Source organism: Sinocyclocheilus rhinocerous, unplaced genomic scaffold, assembly GCF_001515625.1.
Source record: "Sinocyclocheilus rhinocerous isolate Xijiao unplaced genomic scaffold, SAMN03320098_v1.1 scaffold1159, whole genome shotgun sequence".
Lineage (NCBI taxonomy): Eukaryota > Metazoa > Chordata > Actinopteri > Cypriniformes > Cyprinidae > Sinocyclocheilus > Sinocyclocheilus rhinocerous.
In genome coordinates, this window is record NW_015634336.1 from 36,576 (window position 1) to 47,238 (window position 10,663).

The 10,663-nt window shown below is 39.4% G+C and overlaps 1 long non-coding RNA gene across 1 annotated transcript in view; it reads left to right on the forward strand.

The window, feature by feature from the left end:
* Positions 1 to 6,315, forward strand: part of LOC107745510 (uncharacterized) — a 15,870-nt gene extending 9,555 nt beyond the window's left edge. Inside the window, exon 3 of the long non-coding RNA XR_001640606.1 lies at positions 6,201 to 6,315. This is a non-coding gene — a long non-coding RNA (uncharacterized LOC107745510). The remainder of the gene's footprint in view (positions 1 to 6,200) is intronic.
* Positions 6,316 to 10,663: the final 4,348 nt, after the last annotated feature.

Below are 10,663 nucleotides of genomic sequence, written 5' to 3' on the forward strand. Positions count from 1 at the left end.
TTTTTATCAACATTCCCCAAAATATCCTCAGAATATTGTGAGGTTCCATAAAGAACTGTGCTTTGACAAGTTTATAGGACTTGGTGTTACAATTTATTTTCAATTAATATCAGTAAATATCTTTACATTATTAATTAATATTAATTGTCACCCCTCTATCTACCTGATTTTATAATATCTTGTGGCTTATATTTAGGTCTTACATAATAAATAAATAAACAGCATATGTAAATTATGAACATTTATTTATTTATTTATTTTTGACATGGCAAAGTGTGCTATTACCTATTATCTGCTATTAGCTGAAAACTGAACTGAACATGATATGGAATTAATGAAGACCAAGTTCAAGTGAAATATCTTCACAATGTCTTTATGTCCATCTTTATGTTTCTCTTTGCTGATGATGAGGTGGTAGGATGTGACAGCTTCTGAAATACACAGTTGAGTTTAGAGTTATAATGTGCTAGTTATTTATGTAAAACAATTAGAAAAAAAATGGACAGTATGTGAGCCCTTTATAATGTTAAAAGAAAAAGAGATATAAGGTCATGGGATAACTTTAATGTTATTTATGACTGGGTGTTTATGCGTAAAGTAATAAAAAACAAATCATTGAACCATGGATCATTATTTCAACATTTCTGTTAGGCATACTTATATAGTGAAGAGAAAGTAAGCATCCTTAAATGAACAGTGCTGGTCACATACATTTTCTGTTAAACTAAAAAGAGAAAAAGACATGATTGGCATGAAACTAGTTAGTTGAAAGGTAAAATTTATAGAAATTTTAAGAAATTAATCATTTACCTCTTAAGAGTGTGTTGAAAGTATGTCTTGAGCTCCAGAAAACCAGTAAGCTCCGTCACTGTGGGGGCGGTGCCGAGGTGGGCATGTAATGTAATCGGTGTACGGCCAAACACTGTGTAAACCCGACTTCCACAGCAAGACTAGTGTTTATGCAACTCCATCATTCTTGTTGTGCGCCAAAACGCGGGACAGCAGGATTTTTTTTTTTTTTTTTGAGCACCCACTCCCGTCCGCAGCAAAGGGAAAATCACCCACTCCTTCAAGATTTGCCCTCTATTTTGCATTGCTTTGACCTTTCTCTTTATGTCCCGCCTTCTCGCACGCCACCATTGGTCGGTCATGTATGCAAACATTGGTCAAACTGTATCTCAATCATCTGAAACCTCCTCACTTTTTACTTTATATGTACACATATTCATTGTCTGTAAGAGTCTGTAAGCTTTAAGATTGTAAGGCACATTTTAATGCTACCCTTTGTTTTTATTAAAGCACACAGGTTCTGAGCAGGAATTCATCAATGACATGACTATTGGAATTATAGTTGTGTGTGACCAAAGTGAGCACCATCAATCTGCAGTGACGTGGTCCTGGTAATAGAAAAATAAATCTTGGTAATCTGGTGTTGTAACACGTTGTGGCGTTGTGTACTGCGTTAGGTTATCCGGTACTTACATATTGTTGCTCTTTTGTTCGTTTGATTGCTTCTGTTGTTCTCATTTGTAAGTTGACTACTAAATGATTAAATGTAAATGTCATGAAATGATATATGATACACGGTACTTATCTCACGATACACGGTGCATTCACAATACTAAAAACAAAGCCAAAATAGTATTAAAGGGATAGTTCACACAAAAATGCCATTTTACGATGATTTTTTAAACATTTTATTAAGTTGAGAAATTCTTTTTCTGTATTTCTTTCTGTAATTTCTATATAATTTATGTTTTTAGTTTGTATTTACAAACATTTAGAATTGTGTTGTGCATTTCTACTAAAAGATGTGTTGTTGTGTATTTTACAGTTAAAAGTTGTTTCTGCATGTTTTTACAGTTTCCAAGCATCAGTGGAAATTTTTTTACATTTTCAAATACATTTTTTTTTTTTTACAATGAGTAACTGAAATGTAATGGGACAGAGATTTCGTGTTTGAAAGTTATTTCACAGTTGAGTTTTTTTCATGGTAATCCACTTTCAATGTGTTAATTGTTTTAAACACTAGGTAACTGAAATGTCATTTAGACAGATTTCTGGAATCTCTGCATGATTTCAACATGTTTTACGAGTTTGTCCTTAACATTTGTTCATTTGCAAGGGACAATAAAGTCATTTATATGGAAAAAAGTGTTGTTTATTTGGTTGAATGTGCTATTGCAAGTTGAGAAAATATGCCACATTAAGTTCAATGAACTTAAATTTTAGTACAGATAACTTGAAAAAGTAAGTTAAAGGATTAGTTCACTTCCAGAATAAAAATGTCCTGATAATTTACTCACCCCCATGTCATACAAGATGTTCATGTCTTTCTTTCTTCAGTCGAAATGAATTTAAAACATTCCAGAAAACATTCCAGGATTTTTCTCCAAATAGTGGACTTTAATGGGGGCCAAACTGGTTGAACGTCCAAATTGCAATTTGAATGCAGCTTCAAAGGGCTCTACACGATCCCAGCCGAAGAATAAGGGTCTTATCTAGCGAAACAATTGGTCATTTTCTTTAAAAAAAAAAAATTATATATATATCCAAGACGTCACAAAAGAGCCAGACAATATATATATATATATATATATAGAATCAGAATGAGCTTTATTGCCAGGTATGTTTACACATACGAGGAATTTGTTTTCGTGACAGAAGCTTCCACAGTGTAACAGAATGACAGTGACAGAACAAAAAACACAGATAATAAAAAATTTAAAAATAAAATAAAAATAAAAATAAAATAGAACTAGTAAATAAGGAATAAAAATATACAAATTGACAATTGTATGTACAGGTATATAACAATAGACAGTTGTATGTACAGGTATATTATGTGCAAATTGAAATGTAGACTGAGTATGTGTGTTAGATAAATAAGTGTATGAGTGAATAAATAGTGTGTGTTCCACAGTTATTGTCAAGTGTTCATGAGATGGATTGCCTGAGGGAAGAAACTGTTCCGGTGTCTGGCCGTTCTGGTGCTCAGAGCACTGTAGCGTCGACCAGATGGCAACAGTTCAAAGAGGGAGTGTGCTGGATGTGAGGGGTCCAGAGTGATTTTGCCAGCCCTTTTGCTCACTCTGGATGAGTACAGTTCTTGGAGAGAAGGGAGGGTTGTATCAATGATTCGCTCAGTTCGCTCAGCTATCCTCTGTAGTCTTCTGAGGTCAGATTTGGTAGCTGAGCTGAACCAGACAGTTATAGAAGTTATAGAAGCAGATTCAATGATGGCGGAGTAGAACTGTTTCAGCAGCTCCTGTGACAGGTTGAACTTCCTCAGCTGGCGAAGGAAGTACAACCTCTGCTGGGCCTTTTTAACAATGGAGTCTATGTGAGTGTCCCACTTCAGGTCCTGAGAGATTGTGGTGCCCAGGAACCTGAATGACTCCACTGCAGTCACAGTGCTGTCCATGATGGTGAGTGGGGGGAGTGCAGGGGGGTTTCTCCTGAAGTCCACGGTCATCTCCACAGTTTTGAGCGTGTTGAGCTCCAGGTTGTTGAGACTGCACCAGACAGCCAGCTCTTTAACCTCCTGACTGTAAGCAGACTCGTCACCGTCCTGAATGAGGCCGATGAGTGTGGTGTCGTCTGCAAACTTCAGGAGCTTGACAGAGGGGTCTTTAGACGTGCAGTCGTTGGTGTAGAGGGAGAAGAGCAGTGGGGAGAGAACACAACCCTGAGGAGCTCCAGTGCTGGTTATACGGGTGCTGGATGTGTATTTTCCCAGCCTCACTAGCTGCTGCCTGTCTGTCAGGAAGCTGTTGATCCACTGACAGACGGAGGTGGGCACGGAGAGCTGAGATAGTTTGGGCAGGAGGAGGTTTGGGATGATAGTGTTAAAGGCCGAGCTGAAGTCCACGAACAGGATCCTCACATAAGTCCCTGGTCTGTCTAGATGTTGCAGAACATAATGCAGTCCCATGTTAACTGCATCGTCCACAGACCTGTTTGCTCTGTAGGCAAACTGAAGAGGATCCAGCAAGGGTCCAGTGATGTCCTTCAGGTGGGCCAGCACCAGTTTTTCAAAAGACTTCATGACCACAGACGTTAGAGCCACAGGTCTGTAGTCATTAAGTCCCGTAATTTTGGGTTTCTTTGGGACGGGGATGATGGTGGAGCGTTTGAAGCATGAAGGGACTTCGCACAGCTCCAGTGATCTGTTGAAGATCTGTGTGAAGATGGGGGCCAGCTGGTCAGCACAGGATTTCAGACAGACTGGTGTAACACAGTCTGGGCCTGGTGCTTTTTTCCTTTTCTGCTTCCGGAAGACCTGGCGCACCTCGTCTTCACTGATCTGAATTGCAGGTGTGGGGGAGAGGGGGGTTGCTGGAGGTGTGAATGGTTGTGTGGAGAGGTGTTCAGGGCGGGTGTGGGGTGTTTTTTCAAACCTGCAGTAGAACTCGTTCAGATCGTCTGCCAGGTGTTGATTCTCCACAGTGCTGGGGGATGGTGTCTTGTAATTGGTGATTTCTTTTAGACTTTTCCACACTGATGCCGAGTCGCTGGAAGTGAACTGAGTCCTTATTTTTTCCGAATAATTCCTCTTTGCCACTCTGATCTCCTTTTCCAGTGTGTATTTAGCCTGTTTATACAAGACATTATCCCCCTTCCTGTGAGCATCTTCTTTGGCCTGACGGAGCTGTCTGAGTTTTGCAGTGAACCATGGTTTGTCATTGTTGTAAGTTAAATGAGTCCTGGTAGGAATGCACATGTCTTCACAGAAACTGATATAAGATGTTACAGTCTCTGTGAGCTCGTCCAGATCGGTGGCAGCAGCTTCAAAAACACTCCAATCAGTGAGGTCAAAACAAGCTTGTAAATCCTGCTCTGCTTCATTAGTCCATCTTTTTACAGTCCTTAATACAGGTTTAGCTGATTTCAGTTTCTGCCTGTAGGTCGGTATAAGATGAACCAAACAGTGATCAGAGAGCCCCAAAGCTGCCCGTGGAACAGAGTGATATGCATTCTTTATTGTGGTGTAACAGTGATCCAATATATTACTGTCTCTGGTGGGACATGTGATGTGCTGTCTGTATTTTGGCAGTTCACGGGAGAGATTTGCTTTATTAAAGTCCCCGAGAATGATTAAAACAGAGTCCGGGTGTTGTTGTTCTGTCTCTGTGATCTGATCAGCGAGTTTCTGTAAAGCGGAGCTCACGTGTGCTTGCGGAGGAATGTACACACTTACGAGAATGAACGAGCAAAACTCCCGCGGCGAATAGAACGGCTTGCAATTAATGAAGAGCACTTCTAGATCTGAACAGCACATCTTCTTTAACACAGTTACATCTGTACACCACCTCTCATTGATGTAAAAGCATGTCCCGCCGCCGCGCGATTTCCCCGTTGATTCTGCGTCGCGATCTGCTCTAAACAGCTGAAAGCCCGGCAGACTCAACGCGCTGTCCGGAATGGCGTCTTTCAGCCAGGTTTCCGTGAAACACAGAGCAGCAGAGTTTGAAAAATCCTTATTTGTCCGGGAGAGCAGAAGAAGTTCGTCCGTTTTGTTGGGTAGAGAGCGGAGATTTGCCAGATGGATGCTTGGCAACGGCGTTCTGAATCCGCGCTGTCTGAGCTTCACGAGCGCGCCGGCTCGCTTCCCCCGTCTGCGCGTCCTGAAGCGCTTGATCAGCGCCGCAGCTCCCCCGACAACAATGTCCAGCAAAACATCAGAATAATCAAAACCGGTGAAATATCGGGTGGTGTGTACTTCCGAATGTCCAGCAATTCGTCTCTGGTGAAACTGATTGCAGGGATATAACTAAAGACAGGACAAACTAACAAAAACATAAAAACAACTGCGGAGCACGCCACGGAGGCAGCCATCACCGTCAGCGCCATCTTGCGATCTCCTTAATGAAGGTATCAGAACTGACTAGGTGATCTCTTATGTTGCGTCCCCTATAATATGAAAAAAGGGGAGGCTCCTTGAAGATTCTATATCCAATGTCATCAGCTCTCAGAACATGCCAGTGTTTATTGATGATAGACTTTATTGTCTGACTATGAACAGTGAAGGTTGTACAACACATATAAGGAGGTCTTTGAGATGTCTTGGATTGTGATTTAACTGGTGTAGATTTTACCTTCTTGTTACCTTCTTGATTTAAACTCAGAATTGCGAGATATAAACTCAGAATTGTGAGAGATAAACTCAGAATTGCGAGATATAAACTCAGGATTGCGAGATCTTTCCGGCTCAGACGGCATAGGGTAAGCGTATGGGGCTGTCATGTGATGAACGAGTGACTCGGAAAAACCCGAAGACTCAAGAGATTAACTAATCAATTCTCTTTCCGGCTCAGACTGCATAGGGTAATCAGAATCAGAATCAGAATGAGTTTTATTGCCAGGTATGTTTACACATACGAGGAATTTGTTTTCGTGACAGAAGCTTCCACAGTGTAACAGAATGACAGTGACAGAACAAAAAACACAGATAATAAAAAATAGAACAAGTAAATAAGGAATAAAAATATATAAATCGACAATTGTATGTGCAGGTATATAACAATAGACAGTTGTATGTACAGGTATATTATGTGCAAATTGAAATGTAGACTGAGTATGTGTGTTAGATAAATAAGTGTATGAGTGAATAAATAGTGTGTGTTCCACAGTTATTGTTAAGTGTTCATGAGATGGATTGCCTGAGGGAAGAAACTGTTCCTGTGTCTGGTCGTTCTGGTGCTCAGAGCTCTGTAGCGTTGACCAGATGGCAACAGTTCAAAGAGGGAGTGTGCTGGATGTGAGGGGTCCAGAGTGATTTTGCCAGCCCTTTTGCTCACTCTGGATAAGTACAGTTCTTGGAGAGAAGGGAGGGTTGTATCAATGATTCGCTCAGCAGTCCGGACTACCCTCTGTAGTCTTCTGAGGTCAGATTTGGTAGCTGAGCTGAACCAGACAGTTATTGAAGTGCAGAGGATGGATTCAATGATGGCGGAGTAGAACTGTTTCAGCAGCTCCTGTAAGTACAACCTCTGCTGGGCCTTTTTAACAATGGAGTCTATGTGAGTGTCCCACTTCAGGTCCTGAGAGATTGTGGTGCCCAGGAACCTGAATGACTCCACTGCAGTCACAGTGCTGTCCATGCTGGTGAGTGGGGGGAGTGCAGGGGGGTTTCTCCTGAAGTCCACGATCATCTCCACAGTTTTGAGCGTGTTGAGCTCCAGGTTGTTGAGACTGCACCAGACAGCCAGCTCTTTAACCTCCTGTCTGTAAGCAGACTCGTCACCGTCCTGTATGAGGCCGATGAGTGTGGTGTCATCTGCAAACTTCAGGAGCTTGACTGAGGGGTCTTTAGATGTGCAGTCGTTGGTGTAGAGGGAGCTGGATGTGAATTTTCCCAGCCTCACTAGCTGCTGTCTGTCTGTCAGGAAGCTGTTGATCCACTGACAGACGGAGGTGGGCACGGAGAGCTGAGTTAGTTTGGGCAGGAGGAGGTTTGGGATGATAGTGTTAAAGGCCGAGCTGAAGTCCACGAACAGGATCCTCACATAAGTCCCTGGTCTGTCCAGATGTTGCAGAACATAATGCAGTCCCATGTTGACTGCATCGTCCACAGACCTGTTTGCCATATTGCACTAACTCTGCGATGCGCATGCGCCACTTCACGCATTACGTAATAATGCTGTAAACGTCACGCATGGTTAGCTCTTCGTCTGTGTACTCTGGTTCAGAAAGTTAGGGTAGGGTGAAAAACTCCATCTCATTTTCTCCTCCTACTTCAAAATCAACTGACATCATTGTTTTACACTTTTTTTTCCTTTTTTTTTTTTTTTAAGGCGTTTGGCTTTCTTTGCACGTTCGCTTTTTAAACACTGGGTTGGTACTTCTGCCTACGTCACACGTGACCTTTCCAACATGACTATGTAATGCGTGAGGTCGGGCTGGTGCAAGACGAACATTTGTGGGTAAAAAGTATAGAAATTTTTATTTTTTTTAGAAAATGACCTATCGTTTCACTAGATAAGACCGTTATCACTCGGCTGGGATCATGTAGAACCATTTGAAGCTGCATTGAAACTGCAATTTGGATGTTATTTAAAGTATTTGCCGAATACTAATTTCTTCTGTTTTTGTGTACATATAGCCCTACTAAATAGTTTTAGATATTCAAACGAAATACAACATAAAAAAGGCAAACTCAGTAAACACAGAATACAGTTAAGTGCAAATTCCTTTGATGTTGTCTGGCTCTTTTGTGACATCTTGGATGAGCTACTTCTATGAAAGTTCACTGCTGTGTCTATTTTTTCCCATTTGGAGATTATGGCTCTCGCTGTGGTTCTTTGAATTCAAGAGCCTTTGAAACAGATTTGTAACATCACAGACTGATGTATTTCAGTCACCTTCTTCCTTATCATTTCTGGATTTTCTTTCAACTTTGGTGTTGTGTGTTACTGTTTAAGACCTTTTAAGTCCAACTTCATACTGTTGAAAAAGTTCATTTTAAGTCTTGAATTGATTGAATGGAACTATCAGAAATCAGGTCTGGTTTTGTCTAATCTATCTGAACCCCAGTATGAATTGGATACTTTTTTTGCTACAATAAATAAAACATTGTCAACTATATTTTGTGATTACTCAGGTTTCCTTTGTTTTATGTTAGATTTTAATATCTGAATCAATTTAGTATGAGAGACACAAAAACTGAAGAAATCTGGATCTGCACTGTATGATCATATCACTGTATTTATTTCACTGTAATCTGGTGTTTTTATACATTTTTATTGTGTTCATTTCTAGGAAGAGCTCAATACAGCGCTGAAGTCTTTACAAGAGAAACTTAAACACAATGAAAACATTAAAGAAGAGTTCAAGAAAACCGTTCAACACATGAAGGTGAGGAAACAATCAGGACTTTACAGCTGTAGGATTACTACACACAATTATAACTGTTATATTTAATATAATGGATGTCAGTTTATTATTTTTGGAAATAATCTGCTTCTGGATCTGTTATAGGCTATGTCATGTATCTGAGTTTATCTCATATAATAATGATGTGAAGTGTTGATGTGATTGAAAGGATTGAAGTGAATGTGGTTTGATTTCAGTCTCAAGCTGATCACACAGAGAGTCAGATTAAACAGCAGTTTGAGAAGCTTCATCAGTTTCTCAGAGATGAAGAAGAAGCCACAATTACTGCACTGAGGGAGGAAGAGGAGGAGAAGAAGCAGATGATGAAGGAGAAGCTGGAGGAGATCAACAGACACATCTCAGCTCTTTCATACACAATCAAAGACACAGAGGAGATGATGAAAGACAATGACGTCTGCTTTCTAAAGGTCTGATTTCAGATCATGGACTGATTGATTGATTGATTGATTGATTGATTGATTGATGGTTGATTGAATGGGTTTGATCTGTGCTCTTACACATACAGCTTTTCATGACGCAAAAGAAATAGATTATGTCTGCTGGTAATAATGAAGATCATACTATTTCTGATACATAATTAACTATTTTTGAGAATGTTTCTCATTTCTTCATCTACTCAAGTCCAGAACAGACTCAACAGTGTAAAAGTGAAAAGATACTTGAGGCTTCAATTGTGATTCTTCCGACTGAAACACTGAACCCTAAATATAATATTGGGAACTCAAAGAACTTCAATATGTATTTCAGGTTTCTCAAAGACTTTCCATTATGTTCGTTTTACTAGAGGATCTACTGACATTCTCTAGAGTTCATGAAAAAAATGTTTAATTTTGTAATATTCTCAGAGAGCTGTGGTCAGATTCACAACATTAAGAAAAAAATCTTCTTTTATCTTATTTTGTAACTTGAGAAAAAAATTCAGAATATTTTGTATTCCAAAAGTTACTACTTTGGAGGTTTCTTATCATTTTTAAGAAAAAAACTTAAAGGGGTCATATGATGTTGCTAAAAAAGAACATTATTTTGTGTATTTAGGGTAATGAAATGTGTTTATGCGGTTTAAGGTTCAAAAACACACATTATTTTCCACATACTGTACATTATTGTTTCTACTCTATGCCCCGCCTTTCTGAAACGCGTAGATTTTTACAAAGCTCATTGGTCTGAAAAGCGAGGAGTGCTCTGATTGGCCAGCTATCCAGTGTGTTTAAACGGGGCGTTTTAGGTAGGTGTGGCTGACTCTTAACTTTTAAAAAGAATATCTCTTTGGATTTGAGACTTTAGTCTTTGCAACTTTACAGATCTTCTTTATGCACCAAGAGCTTGTAACACTCCAAAGAGAAAGGACAAATTGAAATCGCATCATATGACCCCTTTAAGAAAAATTCAAAATCTTAAAAAGAAAATTTTTTCAGTGATTGGTCGTAAAAGCTGGGGTTCGGGTGCCAGGGGTAAAAAAACCACCACAGTTATTTACAAAATCAATTTACAATAAAAAAAAAAACAGTCACCATAATTGAATTAGTTGCATATCCAAGAGGACAAGGAAAGAGATAAGTTTAACTTATCTATTCAGTCGTAATTTAGTCTATCATGTCACAAACAACAACAAAAGAAAATTATTTCCAGGCCCAAGTACATTTACCTTTTAATACCTTACACATTCAGAACACCAGGTGAATTTTTTGAATAAATAAGTGAATAATTAAATACACATTCAAAATAATAAAATTAAATATTATTATTATTTTTTAAAGATTTATTTGTG